General features: G+C 49.2%; 1 non-coding gene across 1 annotated transcript; it reads left to right on the top strand.

Moving 5' to 3' along the window:
- The first annotated feature begins 830 nt into the window (after window positions 1–830).
- Window positions 831–915, top strand: LOC121168919. Its single transcript, XR_005885784.1, has one exon. It is a non-coding gene; the product is annotated as a small nucleolar RNA SNORD86 (small nucleolar RNA).
- The last annotated feature ends 24126 nt before the right edge of the window (window positions 916–25041 follow it).

Here is a 25041-nt window from a genome sequence, read left to right as displayed (position 1 = left end):
CTCTGTTTCTCCTCTCTGTATATCCGCCTTTCCAATAAAAATAAATCTTTTTAAAAAAATATTTGTGCTTCAAAAGACATCAAGGAAAGAAAAATCACTGAGTGTAAAAATATTTGCAGATCATATATCTGGTAGACAACTTGTTTCCCACAATATATAAAGAACTCCTATAACTAGATAGTAAAAGGAACCTTCTTTGGTTCTTTGAATTTCAAAAACGGGCAAAATATTTGAATAGACATTTCTCCAAAGATACCTCCAAAAAAAGATACTTCACTGAAGACATATGAGGGCACTTCAGAACATTTGTGGAAAATGGGATTAAAAGAAGTTTCAGAGGCCAATGCTGCGGCATAGTGGGTTAACTGCCTCTTATGACACAGGCATCCCATTTGGTAGAGCTGACGTGAGTCCTGGCTGCTCTGCTTCCAGTCGGCTCTTGACTCACAGCCCTGGGAAAGCAGCCTAGGACGGCCCACGCACTTCAGCCCCTGCCGCCCTGTGGTCCAGCCCTGAATGGTGCAGACTTTCTTGGACTGAACCAGTGACTGGAAATGCTCTGTCTCTTCTCTGTTATTCTGCCTTTCAAGTAAGTAAAGCAAATCTTAAGGATGTTTATTGTGGCACACAAAAAATTGGAAATTTATGTGAAGTTGTTTTGTAATATGCTTTTCTCATGAAATTTTTGAAGACTCCCATACATAGAGATTTTAAAATCCACACAAAAGTAAACCTGCCTTTTATTCCATTTGCATGGAACTTTGGAAGTACTCATATATTTAAATTGCAAATCAACAGTTATTACTAGAAAAATGAAAAGCAAAACGTGAGTTTGCAGGGATGGCTGATCAGGGCTTTTGTACCTATCTGGGTGACTGCCATGGGGTGAGAGCCAGCCCTGGTATCCAAGTGAGTCCCATGCCCCAGCAAAGTAGCTAAGTTTCTACAACCAGGAAGATAGCGGTAATTCACCAAAACCCAGGTTCACTTCCCACTACCCCCCTTCATTGGCCTGGAGCTGCCCAGAACAAGGCTGCACCTGTTGGTAACCTGGCAAACAAATGCAGTGACTTCCCTAGGAGTATCCACCAGCATACTTGGGGAGAAGAACTGGGAACAAGACAAGGGGCAGCCATTCTATGAAATGGGAGAGGTCCCACTGGAGAAACTGCATGTTGGATAGACACCACGGTGTAGTGGTTTAGGCTTCTACCTATAGCACAAGTGTCTCATATGGGCGCTCAGTTTTTGTTCAAGTCCTGGATTTTCTACTCCCAATCCAGTTCCCTGCAAATGTGACTAGGAGGGCAGTGAAGGACAGCTCAAGCCTTTGGAACCTACCACCCGTATGGCAGACCCAGAAGAAGCTCCTGCCTCCTGGCTTCAGATCAGCTCAGCCCTGGCTACTGTGATCATTTGGGAAGTGAACCAGTAAATGGAAGAGCTCTCTGTCTAACTCCAACTTTCAAGTTAAATTATTGAACCCTTTTTGAAAAAACATTTTTTATTGGAAAAGCAGATTTACAGAAAGATTTTCCATCTGCTGGTTCACTCTCGGGTGGCCACAAATCAGGAGTCAGGAGCTTCTTCTGAGTCTCTCACATGAGTACAGCTTCCCAAGGCTTTGAGCCATCCTCTACTGTTTTCTCAGACCATAAGCAGGTAGCTGGATGGGAAATGGAGCAGCTGGGATATGAACTGACATCCATATGGGATCCCATTGATTGCAAGGTGAGGATTTAGCCACTGAGGCATCATGACAGACAAATCTTTGAACAAAACAATCTGAATGTCAGAAAGAGAAGCCATAGCTCAGATGGAGAAGGCAGCCACAGAGACCACCAGTAAGCTGGAGAAACATGAGAGATGCCAAAAAGAGGAAAAGGTGCACCTGGCACCTTCAGAAAACAGCAGTGTCCAGGAGGTAAAGAAATGCAAGGAGGTGTCCAGTGGTAAAGAAATGCAAGAAACCCCCAAAGAAGAGAAAGCAAAAGTCCCAGCAGGTTCCACAGGAGAAGAGTGAAAGACCCACATCTCTTTACCCAAACCCAGGGAAAAGAACAGCTTTCCCAAGCAGTGGTTGGTCAGGCGGGGCCATATGGCGGCATGCACTTTCTCCCAAGAGGAAGACACCTTCAGCCCAGGAGGAACCGGCTGGTGACCCAGAAGGGGCAGGCTGCAGGAGAGTCTCCAGGACAACAGGAAGTTCCCTGCGTAGAAGGGACGGATCATCAGGCCTTCATCTGGTGCTCTCCAAGGTGCCTTAGCAGGGAGCTGGATTCAAAGTGGAGTAGCAGAGATGCTGGCATTTCGGGTGGTGAAATAGAATAAACCATCATGAAAGAATATTTCCTTTTCTGTTCCTGTCCTTCACTAGTTTGGATGATTTAGGAAAAAGGGACATTGTCTCTGCTTCTCATCCAGCTCTGTTGATGGCCTGGGGAAGCAATGGAGAGTGGCTCAAGGCCTTGGGCCCCTAGACCCATCTGTCAGCCCCAGAGGGACCTCCTGGCTCCTGGTTTCATGTCAGCTCAGTGCCAACCTTTGTAGGTGGAAGCTCATTCTCTTGCTCTCTCTCTATTCTCTCTCCCCCTCCCTGTAGCTCTGCCTTTCAATTTAAAACAAGTGGATCTGGGCCTGGTGCGATAGCACAGTGATTAAGGTCCTCACCTTGCAAGCCTGGGATCCCATATGGGCGCCGGTTCTAATCCCGGCAGCCCCACTTCCCATCCAGCTCCCTGCTTGTGGCCTGGGAAAGCAGTCGAGGACGGCCCAAAGCTTTGGGACCCTCCACCCGCATGGGAGACCCTGAAGAGGCTCCTGGCTTCAGATTGGCTCAGCTCCAGCCATTGCGGCCACCTGGGGAGTGAATCATCGGACGGAAGATTTTCCTCTGTCTCTCCTCTCTGTATATCCGCCATCCTAATAAAAATAAATCTTTAAAAAAAAAGTGGATCTTAACAAAAAGAAAGGGGGAAGATGTAGTGAGAAGGAAAAAGAAAGCTTTTGAAAGAACTGCTTGTGTAGACACTGCATGAATACTATGTAGGGTGAGCTATCTGCAAGGAAAATCCAGCTTTGTTTTATTTTCTTAATTTTTATTTTTGATGATGTTTACATAGTTAAGAATGCATACCCCATGTGGACTACTGATTAGGTGGGAAGGGTTGAGAAAAAGGGGAAAGTGAATGAGACCATTGTTTCCAATTTCCTTTTTCTTCTTCCTGCATCTGGGGGAAGGGAGAGAGAAGAGAGAGGGCAGCTCCCAGCATCCTAACTGCATCAGTGCCCAGGGATGCTGGACAGTGACACAATATCATTCCAGGGTCCCCAGTGTGGAGCATGTTCTGAGAGTACTGTTAAAGGGATGTTGATAGTTCTCAGATGCTGATGATTTCATTGCTCCAAGGATGAGGAGATCCTTCCAAGGTCCTTTGGCTGAGAATCCACTTTAGAGTCTCCATTCATCCAGACACTTGCTATCAACGCTTGGTGGGATAGTTCTCTAATTTGTTCTGCCTTCCCTCCTCTAAAATTGGGCCTAGACGTCCTCTGCAGACCTCAATGACCTGTCATGTCCCTCATGTGCATCTGGACATGCCGTTGACTGTACTGTCTTCAGCAACTGAGGAGGCTAGTTCTGACACATGCACTCCACAGGCAGCCCACAGATCCTGTGATTTTCCTTGTGGTTGGAGTTCTGAGTCCAGTGGTCCAATTGTGGGGGTCTCCAAAGAAACATCGCCAGAGGTGACTCTAGACCTGACTCCCGTGTTTGCCAGCCAGTGCAGGGTCCGGCTCAATTGGTCACCCACATCAGCCTACAGACACACTGGTGGTTGCAGCTACTGGGTCAGTTCTGTCTACAGCCCCATCTCTTACATAAACCAACAGATTCTATAGCCCAGCCCAACACTGCCCACCACACACTCAGATCTCATGTCCACCAGTGGGACTGCAGCCTAGTTGGAGTGACCTCCCAATAACCCCCACCAGGCCTGCTCCAGGCCTTGGTTCCGGTGCATGCCCACAACTGGCCCATTAGATCCTATGACCCTTTCAGTTCTTGTACATATCAATGGGTGCTGCAGTCTAGCTCAGCCCAACCTGTTGGGAGCATTGACCATTTCCTGCCCTGTGATTGGCCCTTTGCCCTGATTGGTCTGCCTTGGTGAATTTTAAGCTGATTGGGTAAGTTTGACAGATAACAGGGGAGGGGCTGGAGCATAATGGAATTAATGGTCATAACGGTTCACAACGGAAGATCGGAATAAAGCACCTCAGAGACTCTCAAGTGTCGGGTGATTTCTTCCGCGGGGTGCTCAGGGAGCCGCTTACAGTGGGAATTAGTTTACAACTGAGCTTTTGCTCAGGAAGTCACACTAGGCAGGGACGTGCACGTCAAGTTCGCGGGGTAGCGACCATTAAAGCTGGGGTCTAGCGACCATTCAGATTCATTTAGGTTCACTTATGATCGCATTTACCGCCCATTCTCGATTCGATCGTGTTTACGGCCCATTCAAATTTGTGGTTAACGACCGGTCAATTTCATGATTTAACGATCAGTAAAGTTCACAGGTTAGCAATGATCAGAGGTGTTAGAAACATGGGCAATTTAACTTCTTCAATGCAGGAAGAAGCTCCCTTAAAAGGCGGAGGTAGCAGTGAAGAATACTCAGACTCAGGCAGTCAGGCGGGGGTCTCTGGTGAAGATATTGACGAACTCGCGCAGAAACTAGAGACCACTTCAATGCAATCAAAAAGGTCTATCTGGCAGCCGGTTCCCCCTCCGGGAGACCCCTTCACTCACGCCAACTGTGCCGCCCTGGCAATGCCAGGAGCGAAAGGGAGATCGAGTATGTCCTCCCTCCCCCGCCTTGGGGTGCAAGTTCATGGCGCAATTTTGCCGAGGCAGGCCAAGTGTTTCCAGTTACAGAGGATAGAACACAAAATCCCCCAGGTCGTTCCTGGGTCTCACTTGATTTCAAGTTAATTAAAGATTTGAAGACTGCTGTTGATTCCTATGGTGTTCATGCCCCCTTCACCCTCACGGTGCTGGAACAGATAGCAGGCTCAGCATTGACCCCTGATGATTGGAAAAATTTAGCTAAAGCCACCCTGTCCCCTGGACAGTATTTGGTCTGGCAGTCAGCCTGCCACGAGTTAGCATTAGACACTGTGCGCCGTAATGCCCAAGCAGGCAATCCTGCATGGGACATAGACATACTTCTTGGGGAAGGTGCTCGAGCGGGACAGGAAAACCAAATAGATTACCCCGAGCCTGTTTATGCCCAGATAGCCACTATAGGGCGTAATGCTTGGAGGGCCCTTCATAGCAAAAGCGATTTGCACTTTTCCATATCTAAAGTGACCCAAGGGCCTAATGAGCTCTATGAGGACTTTGTGAGCCGCCTCATGGAGGTTGCATCGAAATTGTTTCCTGATGTAGAACAAGCTATGCCACTAATGAAGCAATTGACCTATGAAAATGCTAATAAATGGTGTCGTGAAACCATACGCCCTTGGAAGCATAAGGACTTGGATACATGGGTTAAAATCTGTAGAGATGTCCATGATCAAGTTACAGCTGGAGTTTTACAGGCAACAGGACAGGCTAAAGTGATAATGAATGCTATGAAACAGGAGAAGGGGTTTAAAGGGCGGGATCAGATATGCTTCAGATGCGGTAAACCGGGGCACTTTAAAAGAGACTGCTGCCAAAGAGAGCCCACTCGTCCTCCTCCTCAGCCTGGGCTATGCCCGAGATGTGGGAAGGGGAATCACTGGGCTAATGTGTGTCGCTCAGTGCAAGATATTTCTGGCCGACCCCTGGAAGGAACTTTAAGCCAAAAAACGGGCAGAGGGGCCCAGCATCCCGGGGCCCCCACAGAGCATACGGGGTGCACCAGGAGCAGATAGAACAGACAACCAGGCAATATGCCGAGCCACGCCCGGAAGCGCAGGATTAGACCTCTGTGCCACCTCCCGCATGGTATTAACCCCTGAGATGGGCCCACAGGCACTTGGTACTGATTTTTATGGACCACTTCCTAATGGCACAGTGGGATTGGTGTTTGGATGGAGTTCTTAGACCATGCAGGGCCTGATTGTTCACCCAGGAGTAATTGATTCTGATTATACTGGCATTGTCAAAGTTATGGTTTCTTCACCAAAGGGAATAACTGTTATAATTCCAGGAGAGCGTATTGCCCAACTGTTAGTCCTTCCTAGCTGTCATGAGCTGGCAGAGTCACCATGCCACCCATGGGGACAAAGGCTTTGCATCCTCTGGAGACGCCCTAGTTCTGTCTCCCTCAAGGACCGACCATTGGCCACCCTTATGCTACGTGGCACCCCATTCGAAGGCCTTTTGGACACTGGGGCAGATGTCAGTATTGGGCAATCAGATTGGCCAAAAAAATGGCCCCTAAAGTAATCTAATCAAACCTTACGAGGCTTAGGAGTGGCTAGCCAACCACAACAGAGTGCATTTGTTATTTCCTGGGTAGATCGCGAAGGTCACAAAGGGTCCTTTCAGCCTTATGTTTGTGCCATCCCTGTGACCCTATGGGACCGGGAAGTCTTAAGTGCTATGGGACTTCATCTTAGCAATGAGTCCTACCAAACAGGAAGCCAACAAGCATGGAATATCATAGAGAATATGGGTTATTCAGGAAAGGGTCTAGATAAAGAAGAACAAGGAAGAATAGAACCAATCCTGGCTAGACAATACCCAGGAAGGGCAGGGTTGGGTTTTCAGCCGGGCCACTGTGAAACAACAGCCATTGAAGATTACGTGGGTATTGAATGAGCCCATATGGGTGTCGCAATGGCCCCTAACCTCTGAAAAGTTAATGGCTGCCCAGGAGTTAGTGTTAGAACAATTATCATTGGGACGTATAATGCCTTCAGTATCTCCATGGAACACGCCTATCTTTGTTATTAAAAAGAAATCAGGGAAGTGGCAGCTTTTGCATGATCTTCGCACTATAAATGCCACTATGCAACCTAAGGGTGCAGTACAACCTGGTGTGCCTTTAACCACCGTAGTGCCCAGAGAATGGTATCTTATTGTGATTGATATCAAGGATTGCTTTTTTTCTATACCTCTACATCCACAAGATTCAGAGCGTTTTGCCTTTACTTTGCCTTCTATTAATCATCAAGGCCCAGATCAGAGATACCAATGGGTTGCACTCCCACAAGGTATGATGAATAGTCCTACTATGTGTCAACTATATGTAGCTCAAGCACTGCGCCCTGCAAGACGAAAGTTTTCGCGGCTTTGCATATATCATTATATGGATGACATTCTTGTGGCAGGAAAGCAGAAAGAAGAAGTGCAGGCCACCTTAGTGTGCTTGAAGCAAGAACTAGCATGGTGGGAATTGCACATTGCCCCTGAGAAGATTCAAGAGGGCTCCAATGTAAAATATCTTGGACTACAGATGACAGCCCGTCAGGTTGCCCCATTACAGCTTAAAATCAGAATAGATGGTTTAAAGACCCCTAGTGATTTCCAGCAGGTATTGGGGCATATTAATTGGATCCGACCATATCTTCATTTTACCACCAAAGATTTAGAGCCCGTTTTCTATACTTCATGGAAACCCCGCATTAGATTCATCCTGAAAGCTTACTTTGGAGGGACACAAGTCTCTTGAATTGGTCCAGCGTAGACTCCAAGAAGCTCAGGTTGAGCGTTGTGATCCTTCACAACCATTGTCCATTCCAATTATATCTGAAAGTATTCCTGCTGCGCTGCTATGGCAGGGTGGGCCTTTAGTCTGGATCTATTTACCCATGTAACCTTCCAAAGTGCTTGCCACCTTCCCTGAACTTATGGGCCAAGTGATTCTTAAAGCAGTGGAGAGAGAGCCCGAGAAGCCTTTGGTGTTTATCCTAGCTTATGTGTTACCTCTTATTCTAGAGAAATAGTTGCCAGCCTATGCCCAACGGTAGACATTTGGGCCATTTTGCTGTCCTGCTTTTCTTTGCAATTTGATACGCATTATCCATCCCATCCATGGGTGCAGTTTTGCAAAAAAAATCCCATTGTGCTTTCCCAAGGTGGTTAAGGAGCAGCTCATTAGTGGAGCGCGGCTTGCTTTTACAGATGGGGCTAAAGGTGGCACAGGGGCAGTTGTCCTGGATACCCAAATTTTCCCAATTGTGGTTGCTTCCCCTTCTCCACAAGCTGCAGAATTGGCCACTGTTGCTTTGGCCTTGCGGTTAGTGCCTGAGCCCCTGATCATTCTTTCTGACAGCTTATATGTGGTGAATGCTGTTAAACGCCTTGAGATGGTAGAATATATTTTACCTCGCTCTACGGTGCTCCCTGTTTCAAGTCCGACAATTATTATTATCCCGTACCAATCCTCTTTATGTGGGCTTTATACGGGCACATTCCAACTTGCCTGGATCTTTAGCCTAGGGCAATGACAGGGCTGACTTTGCTTCTAGATTCCTCTTAGCATTCTCCGTAGAGGAAGAGGCAAAGCGCTTTCACCAACAGTGGCATGTTAGCGCACAAACCTTGGTAAAGCGCTTCCCCATCTCTCAGGATGCTGCCCGCACTATTATTAGACAATGCCAAAATTGTGTCCCCTTTTTACCCCAGCCTTGCTTTGGGGTTAATCCCCGTGGTCTTATGCCTAATCATATATGGCAGATGGATGTTACTCATGTTCCCAGTTTTGGTCGCCTTTCTTTTGTTCATGTCTCTATTGATACCTGCTCTGGGGTCCTTTATGCCTCACAGCTCATACAGGGGAAAAGGTTCAAGATGTTATATCTCATTGCCTTCAGGCTTTTGCAGCCTGGGACGTCTTGTCAGTTATAAGACTGATAATGGACCTGCCTATACAGCCAAAGCATTTGATAAATTTTGTTCTGAATTTGCGATTGAACACTCCACTGGCATCCCATATAATCCCACGGGCCAGGCTGTGGTAGAGCATGTCCACGCAACTCTCAAAGCATATTAATAAAACAAAAAGGGAGAGTAGGAGCCACCCTATATCCCAATAGTCCGAAACATTAATTGGTTTTAGTCACTTCTATTTTTAATTTTTTGATTTTGGATTTGGATGGCCATTCTGCTGCCGAACACCATGCTGTTGGTGGAGGCCCCTGCAAAGATTGGGTGATGTGGAAGGATATTTTAACAAAACAATGGATGGGCCCACATCCTGTCTTACGACGGACGCAAGGAGTGGTTTGTGTTTTTCCGCAGGATTCTGACGGACTGGGGTGGGTGCCAGAACGTTTGATGTGAGTGATAAGAAAGCCGGAGCAAAATGAACCTGTGGATGTGGTTGATGCCGACCAGAGCCCGATGTTCATTCAGATACCGAGAGGAGACAGCCAGAATCTCCAGCTAAAACTGCACCATAAAAAGGGGGCAGCAAATATTGCCTCGCTGTCTAGGGCCTTGGAAATGGCCCCCAGAATGAACTGCTGTCAAAAGTACTGTGACTCCTAGAAGAGTAGCACCTGGTCTTGCGGTGACCAGTTTATTTCCTACCTGTTCAAATTCTGCCTTTGTAGGGTATAACTATACATACATATGGTAACCCTGTTCAATCTGTTTCTGCTTAGTCTTGGAATGTCTGGGTACTTTGCACTAGTAGGGGTGGGTGTTCAGACATATCAGAAAAATTATCGTAGTAATAGTTCTAGAATATGGGAAGATGTTACAGTTAATTGCAGTCGTGATGTTGTCTATAATGCTGTTTATGTATGTGTACAAGCTTCATTTATGTTTATTGTTTCCATGAGTGCTAATGTTACCCTTTTGAATTGCTCTGTAAAGTGAGCCCTTAACCAGTGTTGGAATGGCTCTGGCACTGCGGTGCTGGTATGCATTCCACAACTTATTTCCATCATATGGGGACCCCCTGTGTGCTTAGTCTACCTGGAATGTGTGTCACTCCCTCTATTGTCACTAATGGTTCCCGAGTATTGAATTTGTCCAGAGAGTTATCCTCTATGCTATCCCCTAATGGAAGCTGGTCCATACGATTTGATAATTTGACGTAGGAACTAAGATCCCAAATTATAGCCATAAATAGCACCGAAGTAGAGATTGCCACGGTAGAGCAATGGACAAATTGTATACTAAAGGATCTTTCCTTTGCACACCAATGGGCCAGTATAGTAGCCCTGGGCCTTATCTTATTATCATTCTTTGGGGTCTGTGGATGATTCGTCCTTGAGCACAGCATCAGCAGCAGTAACAGCGGCTGCTAGTGCAAGCTGTGCTTGCCCTTCACAACAGAGAATCCCCAGAAGTCTGGCTAGGCATGCTGGACCGGTAGCCAGAGATGGGTAAGTATCCAATATGGCTTCACCAACCTAAGACAGGTGCCACATTCCTAGCCATGTGGTTAGCCCATGACAGGTAAGGGGAGCCCGAACTCAGAACACTTAAGACAGGCACGATCCCTTGCTTAATAAAACAAGGGGGAGCTGTTGGGGGCATTGACCATTTCCTGCCCTGTGATTGGCCCTTTGCCCTGATTGGTCTGCCTTGGTGATCTTTAAGCTGATTGGGCAAGTTTGACAGATAAGCGGGGGGGGGTTTAGTGGGGGGAGGGGCTGGAGCATAATGGAATTAATGGTCATAACGGTTCACAACAGAAGATCGGAATAAAGCACCTCGGAGACTCTGTCTCAAGTGTGGGTGATTTCTTCCGCAGGACAGGAGGACCCCCATACCAACCAACTTCACTATTTAGCCCACACTTAGTCTGGCAGGTGCCACTGGTATATCTAGCCAGGTCCATCCCCAGACTTGATCCTCATGCTCACCAGTGGGAGCTGCAGCCCCTCGAAGAGGTTTCCACAGTTTCCGTACTAGGCCCACTCCTAGCCTTGAATCTTGCATTTTCCAGGTGGTTCTGCAGTCTAGCCTGACACGACTCACCTCCCATCTCAGCGCTTGCCAGCTGATTCTGCAGCAAAGCCTGACCAGTCTGCACTTCTCTGGCTCATGCATGCACCAGTGGATATAGTTAGCTCTAACCCAGCTCCCATGCATGCCAACAGGCTTTGTAGCCTTGTCTAGCCGGTCTACCCCAGCTCTGGCTCATACTGTCATGTGACTAGTAGGAGCAGTAGCCCAGCAGGGGGCTCCCACAGTACCCCTTCTGGGCTCACCTCTCCCTATGTCTTACACGTGCTCGTGGTTGCTGCAGCCCATCTGGCAAAGGAACCTTGCCAGAGGTGACCTCAGATCCGACTCCTATGTATGCCAACTAGTGCAGGGCTTGGCTCGGTTTATCACCCACATCAGCCTACACACTCACACTAGTGGTTGCAGTTGCTGGATCACTTCTGTCCCAGAAAGGAGAAAAATGTATTTTCTGTTCATTGTTGATGTGTAAGCAAGGACCTGATTTTTATATTTGTCACACTAGACTTTTTTTCATTTGTAAAGGCGTATTTTTATGTTTGAAATGTGAAAAAATGTGTTAATAGACATTCTTGTTTTACACTTTTGTTTTGATTGCTATTTTCGTTGTTTTAAGTGAGAAAACATTATAGTTACGTTGTAAGTGTACTCTATTCAGGATTTTGATCAGATTGCTTCAGGCATTCTCATGCAATTCCGATGTCTTGGCTCTTTAAATGGCAAAGCAGTAAAATAGGCACCTACATGTCACTGGGCGGCGACACTAAAACGAACAAGACATACTCCTGAGGTCCGGCAACTGGACCTCACTGCCCAAAGCGGCTGCGTTTAAATCCTTCTCTCCGCTGCTCCTTCTCTCCACTGCTCCTATCCCCATTGGTCTAAGCTTTCCTACCTGCTTCCTTCCACCACCCTTCCCTCCCGTTTTCCACCACCCTTCCTCCCACATTTCTTCCCATACTCTCTGCTTCATTCCCCAAGTCTTTCTCCTCGTCATCCCCCAGTCTCCTCGTCGTGCGCCCCATCGCGCACCCCCACACCCCACCCTCTCCCTCCCCAGTCTCCTCCGTCGCACCCCAACCCCCAGTCCTCTGTCGTCTGTCCTTCCTCCCCTAGCTTTTACTGTCCTCTAGCTTTTACCGGCTACTTTTATATCATTCTCCACCAATCACTTTTCCCCGTGGCTCACTTGGCGCTACGTGATAGGCCAGTAATCGCGGGGGGGGGGGGATTTAGCCTATCCCTGTGACTTCCTGTTTACCTGTTGGTGAGACTAGCTCCGCCTCCTGGCTCTGGGCCAGCCGCCATCTTGCAACGGCCCCTCCCAGTCCCAAGAGTGGCCCTTAGCACCCCACTCCTCACATCTCCCCGCTTTTTATTTTTTTCTGGGAAAGATGAATTTCAGGGGGTTGATTTTGACCACCTTTCATGTCCACGGAGTGTTAAGGTCCTTTCCCGCAAGGTTCCAGGGTTTGTGGGTGACTTCCAAGCTCATGACCCTAAACTAGCTGCCTAATTTCCTTAGAGACTTCCCAACCCCAATTCTGAGGGTTGCTGAGGGGCGTAGAATCGAATCTTCTGTAGCTACTTCCTGCTGTTTTGGGGTGTCGTAGGTCCTTTTTGGGGGTGGTTCGGGAGTCTCTTCCTATCTCATCTGATTCACAGGTCCATCTTATGAGCAGTCACTGCCAATGGCTATGCCGCCTCTCAGAAACAAGAAACCACTGCTTGTTAGGGCCCAAATCCTTCTCTTTGGGATATTTAGGGCTAAAATCTGCCTCTCTGGGATAAAACCACTTAACCGCCTCGAATGTGAAAGTAAAATAACTTTTACTCTATACACTTACACTGGCGCAGGCTGGGAATACCCCGTATGTATGTCTACTGCTTCTGTACTCTCTCCGCTCTTCTTCCTTCCCGTTTCTCTGTATTTTTTCCATTCTTGTATGCCGGCACAGGCCCAAAACATTCCTCCATTCTGCCGCTTTTCTTATGCTGGCGCAGGCCGAAAGATTCCCCGTACGAGAGCCAGCACTTGTTGCTGCCGCCAAGCAGCGGCAACACTAAAACAAACGAGACATACTCCTGAGGGTCCGGGAAAAGCCGGCAACTGGACCTCACTGCCCAAAGCGGCTGCGTTTAAATCCTTCTCTCCGCTGCTCCTGTCCCCAACTGGTCTAAGCTTTCCTACCTGCTTCCTTCCACCACCCTTCCCTCCCGTTTTCCACCACCCTTCCTCCCGTTTTCCGCCACCCTTCCTCCCACATTTCTTCCCATACTCTCTGCTTCATTCCCCAAGTCTTTCTCCTCGTCATCCCCCAGTCTCCTCGTCGTGCGCCCCATCGCGCACCCCCACACCCCACCCTCTCCCTCCCCAGTCTCCTCCGTCGCACCCCCCACCCCCAGTCCTCTGTCGTCTGTCCCTTCCTCCCCTAGCTTTTACCACCCTGTAGCTTTTGCCGGCTACTTTTATATCATTCTCCACCAATCACTTTTCCCCGTGGCTCACTTGGCGCTACGTGATAGGCCAGTAATCGCGGGGGGGGGGGATTTAGCCTATCCCTGTGACTTCCTGTTTACCTGTTGGTGAGACTAGCTCCGCCTCCTGGCTCTGGGCCAGCCGCCATCTTGCAACGGCCCCTCCCAGTCCCAAGAGTGGCTTTAGCACCCCACTCCTCACATCTCCCCGCTTTTTATTTTTTTCTGGGAAAGATAAATTTCAGGGGGTTGATTTTGACCACCTTTCATGGCCATGGAGTGTTAAGGTCCTTTCCCGCAAGGTTCCAGGGTTTGTGGGTGACTTCCAAGCTCATGACCCTAAACTAGCTGCCTAATTTCCTTAGAGACTTCCCAACCCCAATTCTGAGGGTTGCTGAGGGGCGTAGAATCGAATCTTCTGTAGCTACTTCCTGCTGTTTTGGGGTGTCGTAGGTCCTTTTTGGGGGTGGTTCGGGAGTCTCTTCCTATCTCATCTGATTCACAGGTCCATCTTATGAGCAGTCACTGCCAATGGCTATGCCGCCTCTCAGAAACAAGAAACCACTGCTTGTTAGGGCCCAAATCCTTCTCTTTGGGATATTTAGGGCTAAAATCTGCCTCTCTGGGATAAAACCACTTAACCGCCTCGAATGTGAAAGTAAAATAACTTTTACTCTATACACTTACGCTGGCGCAGGCTGGGAATACCCCGTATGTATGTCTACTGCTTCTGTACTCTCTCCGCTTTTCTTCCTTCCCGTTTCTCTGTATTTTTTTCATTCTTGTATGCCGGCACAGGCCCAAAACATTCCTCCATTCTGCCGCTTTTCTTATGCTGGCGCAGGCCGAAAGATTCCCCTCTCTGCCTTATCCTGGCGCAAGCTGAAAAATTCCCCGTACGAGAGCCAGCACTTGTCACTGTCGCCAAGCAGCAGCAACACTAAAACGAACGAGACATACTCCTGAGGGTCCGGGAAAAGCCGGCAACTGGACCTCACTGCCCAAAGCGGCTGCGTTTAAATCCTTCTCTCCGCTGCTCCTGTCCCCAACTGGTCTAAGCTTTCCTACCCGCTTCCTTCCACCACCCTTCCCTCCCGTTTTCCACCACCCTTCCTCCCACATTTCTTCCCATACTCTGTTTCATTCCCCAAGTCTTTCTCCTCGTCGCCCCCCAGTCTCCTCTGTTATCCCCCAGTCTCCTCGTCGTGCCCCCCAGTCCTCCGTCTGTCTTTTCTCCCCTAGCTTTTACCAGCTACTTTTATATCATTCTCCACCAATCACTTTTCCCCGTGGCTCACTTGGCGCTACGTGATAGGCCAGTAATCGCGGGGGGGGGGGGGAGCGGGGGTTCGCATTTAGCCTATCCCTGTGACTTCCTGTTTACCTGTTGGTGAGACCAGCTCCGCCTCCTGGCTCTGGGCCAGCTGCAGTCTTGCAATGGCCCCTCCCAGTCCCAAGAGTGGCTTTAGGACCTGGCTCCCCACAGCTACAAGTCTGTGTTGATATTACCCTCGACACATGAGGAATCCTTGTAAACAGTGGCAGTGAGGCTATCTGCAATCTGTCTTGCCTTAGAGATAGTTTAAGGCCTTTTGGGCTGAAGTTGAAATCTATGCAACATGTCCCAGAAACACAGAAGGTGTTCAATGATGCTGGGTTTTATTTCCCCTATTGCACAAACCTCTTACTCTGAACTTTCCTAGAAAGCACAACTCCTCACCTCTGCCTTTTGTTTTCTCTGCTTATTTTGGAGGATGGTGAGGCTTTTCTTGGCAGCTTTCCAGCCAGGAATGCCTCTGTGGCTATGAGTGTAACAGAAGAGATTCCTTTGTCCTACTCTGATTTCCTTGTTGTCTGCTGGACTCTATCAGCGACACTCCGGAGAATAAATACTGCAGCTGCCCCTGCCTGTGGGGCAGTGGTTTAATCACAGCTTCTCCCTGTCATCAGACCAAGAACAATATACAACTTACTCCTCTAGCAGGTCCTTTATGTAAACCTGCAAACCAGGAGGTTTCCTGTTCAATCATCTCCTTGCCAGCCTTTCGGAGGAGAGTCAACTGGCTCTGTCTCCCTCAATAGCAAAGATTCTGATTATCCTTCTACAGGAGTATGTCTGTGTGCACACGCACCATTCCTGGCAGTCACCAATTGTTTTGAGAAAGTTTCTTATTCAGAAAAATGACCACACCGTTATCTTTAAAAGTTGTAAGCTGTAAATAGGTTAAGAGCAACAGAAAAGCAAGCTTTTAAAGACAATTTTAATATTTAATGGGCAATTATCTTTTTTTTTTTTTTTTAAGATTTGTTTATTTGAAAGGCAGTTACAGAAAGAAGTCTCCCATCTTTGGTTCACTCCCCAGTGAGTGGTGGAGCTGGGTGGGAAGCAGAGCAGCTGGGACTCACACAGGGACATCTAAGATGCATGGTGGTGACAGTGGCTTTCCTACTAAATCATGATGCACTCCTGGTCATCATTTACTGAATGAATGAAATTAGGGTTTTTTTGGTTTTTTGATGGCAATAGCTAAAGTGTGAGTGGCAGTTGTTGGACAGGGCAGCGTGGGTCAAGGCAGTTTTGGTGGCCTTGTGCAGACCTCCTGTGGTCTCCCCACTGCCCACAGGTCTTCTCCTGGGCCATATGGTTGCAGATCTGCCTACTGGAAAATGTTACAGATTTTGGGAGTGCAGGAGGGCAGCATTGCCTTGGTGGCATTTGTTGTGCATTTGGCAATAGAGCCCTAAGGGCTGGGGAAGCGGTGCCAGAGCTTCCTTCTGGGTATCAAGCCAGTTCGGTGCCAGAGTCTCATCAGCATGTGGAAGGTTCTCCCTAGAGTTCACACTCTCTCTTTTTCTAAGCTTTTATTTTTGAGGCTGGGAGGCTGTGGGCTTGCAGGGGTGCTAGGGGATGGCTCTGTGGTGGGGCATGTGGGGACCTTGGGGCTCAAGCTCACGCTGGCAGAGCAAGCCTGGGGATTTCTGCACATACTTGATCTCAGGTGTAGGTCACCATGCTGGCATGGTGTGCTGGTGGACTTGGCTTGGTGAACTGTGATCATGCTTGGATAACGGGCGGGCTGAGGGGTAGGTTCCCAGGCTAGCATCTGTGCCAGCTTACGTCCCTGGTAGTAGGCAGAACTCCAGGCCAGAATGCCACCCCATTGGAAGACTGGGCTTGGGAGGACCAGGCTAGGGAACCCATGCTCCCCTGGGACTGTGGATTACCCAGGGAAGGGGGTATGGGGATGTGTGGGAGAGAGGATTTCTGAGGGAATATATTGCAGGTGAAGAATGACTTACGGGAGCTTCCACCAACAAGGCCACTTACTGCAGGTAAGTGAGGCTGAAACCAAGTGGTTTGGAGGAGGAAAACTGGAGGACCTTTCTTGGTCAGACCAAGGCACCCACCCATGTAAGAGACTGAGCTAGGTTAGGTAGCATTGACCACTGCCATGACCATCCACCAGTGCATACCAAAGCTAGGGCTGGGGGCCTTTGTGGCAGGGCTAGATCACAGTATTTGACAGGGAGTGTTGGAATGGGGGACCAGTCATGTTAGTCTGTACCATGACACTAACCAGCATGTGAAAGAGCCAGGTCTGAGGGCAGATTCTGCGGGAGATGTATGGGCTCACCCCTGTGGAACTGCAATATTCACTGGTTTGCTCAAGACCTGGGGCTAGTGACAGGCTGAGCTAGGAATGACCATGGAACCAATCAACTTTCACTGGTACTGGGGTGGGGAACAGGTTGGGATGGTCCAGGCTGTAGTACCCATGTGCATGAGATCTACCACTGGGAGGCGACCTAATAGCATGTCATCAGAAATTATTATTTATTTTAAAGACAGAATCACAGAGAGAAACAGAAGCAGAGAGAAACATGTTCCACCTGCTGGTTCACTCTCCAAAAGGCTGCAACGACCAGAGCTGAGCCGAACCAAGTTCAAGCCAGGAGCCAGGCACTCCCTCCTGGTCTCCCACGCTGGTGCTGGTGGCAAGGGTTTGGGCCATTCTCCACTGGTTTCTCAGGTCATAGGCAGGGAGCTGGATGGTAAATAGAGAAGCTGGAACACAAACCAATACCTATATGCTGTCCTGGCAATTGCAAGAAAAGAATTAGCCAAAAAAGAGAGAGATTCCCCCCCATCCAAGAGTTCACTCCTTGGCAGGGAGCTGGATCAGGATTGGAGCAGCCAGGGTGGACCCAGCAAACTGATAGAGTTCCAAGAAATGGCTCAAGCCATTCTTCACAACAGGGGGCACCAGAGTTCAGACAGAGTCTGGGCTAGAGAACATGTGGCAGTGCTGGTCTGGGTTATACTCCCACACGCCACGCCTGGGCATTGCTTCCTGAGTTGAGTCCTTTTTGATGACCCCCCCCCCAACCTTATTATACTGAGTCCTGGGGCCAGTTCAGCAAACTGTAAAACCTGACGAGGAGTCCTGGCAACCTCCTGCTTACAGGTGGCAGCCAAGGACCTGCACGTGAAGTGAGGGCAGTTCTGGAGGACTGAGTCTCTAACCCATGGACCTTGGCACCATGCCCGGGTAGTGAGTGGCAGAATTGATTTGAACTGTCAGACCCCAGCTGGCCTTCAGTGCTGGAGAACCAGGGGTGGGTGTGGGAAGCCCCTCATAGCTGGAGTCAGAAATGTTGCCAAAAAGAAGAGCTCAGAGGTGCATTCTGCGCCTGGCTCACACCCAGGTATTTGGAATCCATCTGTGTTCAATTAGCCACACGTCATTGCCAAGTGATATGCACTCCTACGCACGTAGCGCAGTCTGCAGCCACCAGGCAGTGGACATCTGGGTGGTTTCCATTGTTGGTGTTTCTGAGACCCACAGAGAGCTCTCTATACAGATGTCTGCTCTCGCTTCTTTTGGACAATAGCTGAGGGCTGGAGTTGTGGGGTCACGGGACGAATACATATTTAACTGTGAAGCAGCTCTCAGGCTACTTCTGTGTTGGGTCTGTGCAGTGGATGTGGGGGACATGAAGGTGTGAAGAGTATTGTTCCATTGCAGGCAGGCTGCAAGGAACTTCCCACTGTATGGCAGGGCCCGGTGAACGTCTCTATAACCACCTGAATGCAGCTCCACCTTTTTTTGCATGGACACCGGACAACCCTGCAGAAGAATTATAATCCATTCAGGCATTATTTGCTACTGTGAGGCTGGCCTTTTACTCAATGTGAACTTGGAGGTTAATGTCAATAATAATGTCTTGCAAAAGAGCCTTTTATTATTCCTACTATCTTGGCTGTCCCCATTGACCTTACGCTAATCAAGGGACCTGTATTTAGGGTTTCATTCTTTCCTCATTCTTTAGGTTCCCCTTTTCTTTGTGATACAAGATTGAGTTGTAGGATAAGAATTGTAGCAGGAACTTCTCTTGTTTTTAGGTAAAACAAATGGCAGAATTATCATTAGAAACACCCACTTGACTATGACGTAAAAAGTCTGAGCCAGAGTTTGACTGTTTCTGTATAAATAAAGTGGACAGCTTTCCCGCATTGTCCATCATGATCATGAAATCCTAGTTGTCCATCTTTCTTTCCTCTTTGCGCCTCATCCATGCACCCTTCTCAAGTTCCGAACTCAGCTGGAGCAGGACTCCGGCACTTCTGAGCAGGCTTTAATTTCGCAATTCCACTTTAACTTTGCAAATTTAGCTGTATGGCATCCATGTCAGAAGTTGGTACTGTCCAACTTTTAAACTACCATGGCAACAGATGTGTGACGTGACTTTATGTTACAGTAACAACTGGTGAAGTTGATCGGTTTTCCGCGTGCTGTCACCCGTATGTTCTCAGTGAAGCCTTGCTTTTAAATCCTGACATTTATCAGCATCTCAAAGATACTAAGTGTGTTGGAGGCAGTGTTGCTTTTTAATCCTGACATTTATCAGCATCTCAAAGATACTAAGTATGTTGGAGGCAGTGTTGCGGCTCAGCGGGTTAAGCAGCTGTGTGTAACACCAGCATCCCATATCAGAGAAACAGTCCAAGTCTTGGCTGTTCTGCTTCTGATCTGGCTCGCTGCTGATGTCCTGGGAGAGCAGCAAAGATGGCCCAAGTGCTTGACCTGCCACCAGCTAGAAGACCCTAAGGGCTCTTCACTTTGGCCTGGACCAGCCCTGGTTGGTCTGTCACTCTGTCTTTCAAATAAATAGGTATATCTAATTTTTCCTAAAGGAAGATATTATTGAACCTTGCACAGTAGCCTAGTGGCTAAATCCTCACCTTGCATATGCCAGGATCCCCTATGGACGTCTGTTCGTGTCCTGGCAACCTTGCTTCCCATCCAGCTCCCTGCTTGTGGCCTGGGAAAGCATTAGAGAATGGCCCAAAGCCTGGGACTCTGCATGTGCATGGGAGATGTGGAGGAGGCTCCTGGCTCCTGGCTTCAGGCCAGCTCAGCTCTGGCTGTTGTGGCCACATGGAGAGTGAACCAGCAGATCCAAGGTCTTTCTCTTTCCTTCTATCTGTAGATCTGCCTTCACAAAAAATAAATAAATAAATTTTTCAAGAAAAAAAAAAGATTATTGCCTTGAATTTTTGTCTTTCAAACTCTCTGGGTGTCTTTTCCTGGCATACCTGACAGCCAACTGAATCACGCATTTGAAAACCTTTAACTGTGTTACACACTTGAACACACAGTTCTGAAACATCAGCGGATGGAAAGGTCAGTGTTCACAGGGAAAAGCAGAAATCAAACCAGTCAGCTCAATCTATGTGCCGTACTCTCGGCAGGAAGGGGCGGCGGATACATGTGAAACTCCGGGTGTGGACGGTGGCAAGGTGATGGCCTTCCACCCTCTTCCCCAGCTTCCTTCACAAGGATGTGACAGTTATGTCATCACGAGTAACAGAGCCCAGGTGGACAGATTCATAATAGAACTGTGGCAGGAGACGCTCGTCTTCAAAAAACGCAGCTGATGACTGTTACAGCAGGTGATTTGTTTTCTGCCTCTCAGAACCTCCCCCTGGCGGCTGACAGGAGAGTGTGACACGGAAGGGCGCTGCTGGATGAGGCTGCGGGGTGCTGCAGTGCACGGGCCACCCACCGTGCAGGTGCAGCCACCGGCCCCTCTCCGGCCAGCACCACCCCGCAGTCCTCTTGCAGGGAGTGCTCCTGAGCACCTGCCAGCTGCAGAAGGTTTAACTCGGGGAGCCCAGCTTGCCCTCGCCCACTCCGCGCAGGTCCCCCAGCTCCCAGGGATTCCGGTGGTCTACTGCAGTCTGATCCGCCGGCTCAGAGCGAAGTCAGTGTTTTCCAACACATTCATCAGCAGATGGCGGGCCGGTTTTAGGCAAGGTACTCGGCTTTAATGATGCGTAAACGAGTCAAACGCAGCTGCCTAGTCCATAGATCCAACCTTCTAGAAGGGTTAGACGATAAACACTGACACTGAGAAAACAGACATTTCTGTATGCAGTGAAGTGGGATTGGCCTTTATTCACTCACTCAGACATATTGTTGGGAGCATTTTCTGCCTCTGCTGAATTGAGGCGGGCATATCAGAACTAATGAATTCCCAGCACCTGTAACTTCCAGGCTGCTGGGTAGAATGTGTGGAAAGCTCTGTGGAAGACCCACAACCCCAGCTTGTGAGGACGTGAAAGTGTGGCCCTGAGCAGAGCAGCTAACTTTTCTGACTCTCGTTGCTAAAATAAGCATAAATGTTGTGAACATTTGCTATGAAAGCATACAACTATTAAAAATGGGGAGGGGGGTGGCTCAACTGGCTAATCCTCCACCTGCAAGTGCCGACATCCCATATGGGTGCTGGTTCATGTCCCAGCTGCTCTACTTCCCATCCAGCTTCCAGCATGTGACCTAGGAAAGCTGCAGAAGATGGCCCAAGGCCTTGGAACCTTGGTACCCATGTGGGAGACCCGTAGAAAGGTCCTGACTCCTGGCTTCAGATCAGCTTAGCTCCAGCTGTCTCATCTGGGCCATTAGCAGGGAGCTGCGTTGGAATCAGAGCAGCTGGGGTTCAAACCACCTCCCTGCTATGGGGTGCCAGCTTTGCTCACTGCATCACATGGTGGGCCCCATCGCTGTAATATTAAAGCAGTTGTAATGATACTGTAACCTACCGTGACTTGTAGTGAGAGAAGTTTCTGGTAAATTTCTCAGGTAAATTGAAGACTAATGAATGGAGAGCAGCTGGTGGTGTTGACTTAGCTCTTCAGGGAATAAAGCTGTAATTCATCACCGAATCACACACACCTGAGCACGTGACCGCCCATGGGCTCTCTGAAGGCATCGTTGCACACTGGGTTGGACCCTGGGACACAGAAGGACATCAGCAGCGCTGACATGTAGTCTACGGAGCAGCACTGTTCCCCGGTCACTGTCAGTTCTCACCAAGATGCCAGTCAGATGGACATCGGAGCGAGCTGGGGGAGGTGCGTGTAAGACTTCAAGAAAACTGTGAGACTCAAGGCAGGTGAAATGATTTTTATTTAACGTCCAGTTGGGCGGCCACCTCTTGCCATGAACAAGAAGCACATTGAATGAAATAGGTGTGTGTTTTGTTTGTTTTAAGTAAAATACACAGAGAGGAGGAGAGACAGAGAGGAAGATCTTCCGTCTGATGATTCACTCACCAAGCGGCCGCAATGGAAAGAGCCACGTCGATCCGAAGCCAGGAGCCAGGAGTCTCTCCCAGGTCCCCCACGTGGGTGCAGGTGAGGAATTAGCCATTGAGCCATGATGCTGGGCCCTGTTCTCTGCTTTCTTCTTTCTTTCTTTCTTTTTAATATTTATTAATTTTTTTTATTGGAAATCAAATCTACAGAAAGGAGAGACAGAAAGATCTCTTTCTGGCTGGTTCACTCCCTAAGCAGCTGCAGCAGTTGGAGTTAAGTTGATCCAATGTCTGCAGCCAGAAGCTTCTTCCAGGTCTCCCATGCGGGTGCAGGGTCCCAAGGCTTTGGGCCGTCCTCAACTGCTGTCCCAGGCCACAGGCAGGGAGAGGGATAGGAAGTGGGGCTGCCAGGATTAGAACCGGCACACATATGGGATCCTGGTTCATGCAAGGTTAGCCACTAGGCTACTGCGCCAGGCCCAACTGTGCGGTTTTTATAGCAAGTATCTATGGGAAAACCAAAAGCTAATGACAGGTGGGCAACTACACGATTAGGGGGGTTTTATGACACAAAGCAGAAAGTAGGCAATAGAAATATACAATGCATAGGCTTGGGATCCTGATCCGATCACTTCGATGCAGACAGTAATAAAACAGCATGCCTCAAAGGTAGCTGTCATTCTTATAAATCTCAAACTCCAAGATCCAAGGTCCTCCCTGGTGATTCAGGAAGCAGGAGATTTTTCTCCTAACAGGATGCAGGTGTCTCTTTGGAGATTCCAGATTTCTAGGAATACAGTCACCTTTATAACTAACCCTATCAGTGTGGAGGAACCCTGTCTCTGTAACTGTCAGACTGAACTTCCAAAAGAAAAAGAAGAAAAACTGTACTCACACATAGTAATAACTGAACTGATTCAAGAAAACCGCAGAAGAGCAACTCTGAGCAACCGAAGAGCAAGTGTCTGAGGAACAGAAAGCGGGGATGAGACGGCAAGGAGAGCCAGGCTTGCTCGGGCGCCCTGCGCATGCACAGTCCTGGGCTCTGCGTGCCCCACATTCCCCGCAGGTGCCTCTGCCCGGGCCTCCAAGGACGGGCAGGGCAGTAAACCTGGACCACACCCCACCTCCGCATCCTCACACCCTGTGACTTACAATCCAGTCCCTTCCCGGTCCCCCCTCCTTCCCAAATCCATACAGCTGCCAGAGCCTGGAGAGGACCCCCAAAGGTGACACAGACCGGGGACGCAGGCTGGGGGCAGGTGGCAGGCAGGGCCTTCCCTGGGAGGTGGAGCAGGGAGAGTGGAGAGGCAGCCTCTGGTCTTGGCTGGCTCCGCTCTGTGCTGTGAGTGAGTAAGGCCTCCACTTGCTCACTTCTTTGGGCCTGTGCTCTGCACTCGGTAGCTCAGAATGCCCACCTCACTTCTGATTCTTGGTTAGGCCACCACCTGCCATAGCCACATCCTGTGTGGCCACGGGTTCGGGCCCCAGCTTCTCCTTTTTCTGATTCAGCTCCCTGCTAACACACCTGGGAAAGTAGCAAAGGATGCTCCTGCCACCCGCGTGGGCAACTCCCAGCTCCTGCGCTCTGCCCGGCGCAGCCCCAGCCATGCAGCTATCTGGGGTGGGAACCAACAGTGCAAGCTCTTGCTCTCTTCCCTCTTCTCTCTCTCCCCTTTCGAATAAATACTGATTTTGTTGTTGTCGTCGTCATCCTTGTTAAAGAAAAGCCCAGAGAAGTGGCATTGTGGGGCGGTCCCTCACAGGAAGACCCCCTCCCTTCCGCCTTCCCTCCATCCCACCATGTGGCGGTGAGGGGCGCCCTCGTGTGGCCCAGTGTGGCCCTGCAAGCCTTACTTGGGACCCCAGCTCTGCCTTCTGCTCCTGGTCCTGTCCCCCATCCCTCTTAGGGTTTCACTCCCATTACATCCAGTTGGCCTTCCTGCAATCTTCTCTTTTCTAATTTGTTTTCAGTTTTACTTTCTTTTTAAAGATTTGTTTTTATTGGAAAGTCAGATATACAGAGAGGAGGAGAGACGGAGGAAGATCTTCTGTCTGCTGAAGTGTCCCCAAGTGGCTGCAATGGCCGCAGCTGTGCCGATCCGAAGCCAGGAACCAGAAACCTCCTCCAGGTCTCCCACGCAAGTGCAGGAACTCAGGGCTTTGGGCCATCCTCAACTGCTTTCCCAGGCCACGAGCAATGAGCTGGATGGGAAGCAGGACCGCTGGGATTAGAACCGGCGCCCAAATGGGGTCCCAGTGTGTTCAAGGCAAGGACTTTAGCCGCTAGGCCACCACGCTGGGCCCCAGTTTTACTTTTTAAAATGCGTATTTATTTGAAACAGTTATAGGGACAAATGGAGAATTAGATCTGGCACCCATTGGCTCATTTTCCAGGCAGTATCAGCCATGTCTGGGTCAGGCTACAGCCAGCAGCCAGTTGCTTCTTCCAGGTCTCCCACATGGTTCAGGGCCCAGGCACTTGGGCTGTTTTCCTCTGCTTCCCCAGTCCATAACCAGGGAGCTGAATCGGAAGTAGAGCAGTCAGGACTCAAACCAATGCCAATATTGGATACAAGCCGCCACAGTACCCACTGCACCACAATGCCTGCCATCAGTGTCTTAAAACTTAGTCTTGGGGGATGGGGGGTGGGGGAGGATAGCATGGTGGCTCAACAGGCTAATCCTCTACCTGCAAGAGTTGGCATTCCATATGGGTACCGGTTTGAGTCCTGATGATTCCATTTCCCATCTAGCTCCCTGCTTTTGGCCTGGGAAAGCAGTAGAGGATGGCCCAAAGCCTTGGACTCCTGCATCTACAAGGGAGACCTCGAAGAAGCTCCTGGCTCCTGGCTTCAGATTGACTCAGCTCTGGCCATTGTCACCATTTGGGGAGTGAATCAGCAGATGGAAGATCTTTCTATCTCATCTTCTTTCTGTACAATCTGCAGAACTAACTTTTTGGTAGATGTCTGACATGCTGCTTGGAGCACCAGCAGCCCACGTGGGCAGGCCTCCACCCTCGAGACTAGCTTCCCAGCTAATGTACG

This window comes from Ochotona curzoniae, unplaced genomic scaffold (assembly GCF_017591425.1).
Source record: "Ochotona curzoniae isolate NIBS_2020 unplaced genomic scaffold, NIBS_Ocur_1.0 scaffold_1037, whole genome shotgun sequence".
Lineage (NCBI taxonomy): Eukaryota > Metazoa > Chordata > Mammalia > Lagomorpha > Ochotonidae > Ochotona > Ochotona curzoniae.
Note: the sequence above shows the minus strand (reverse complement) of the source record. Positions and strands in the feature narration are given on the sequence as shown.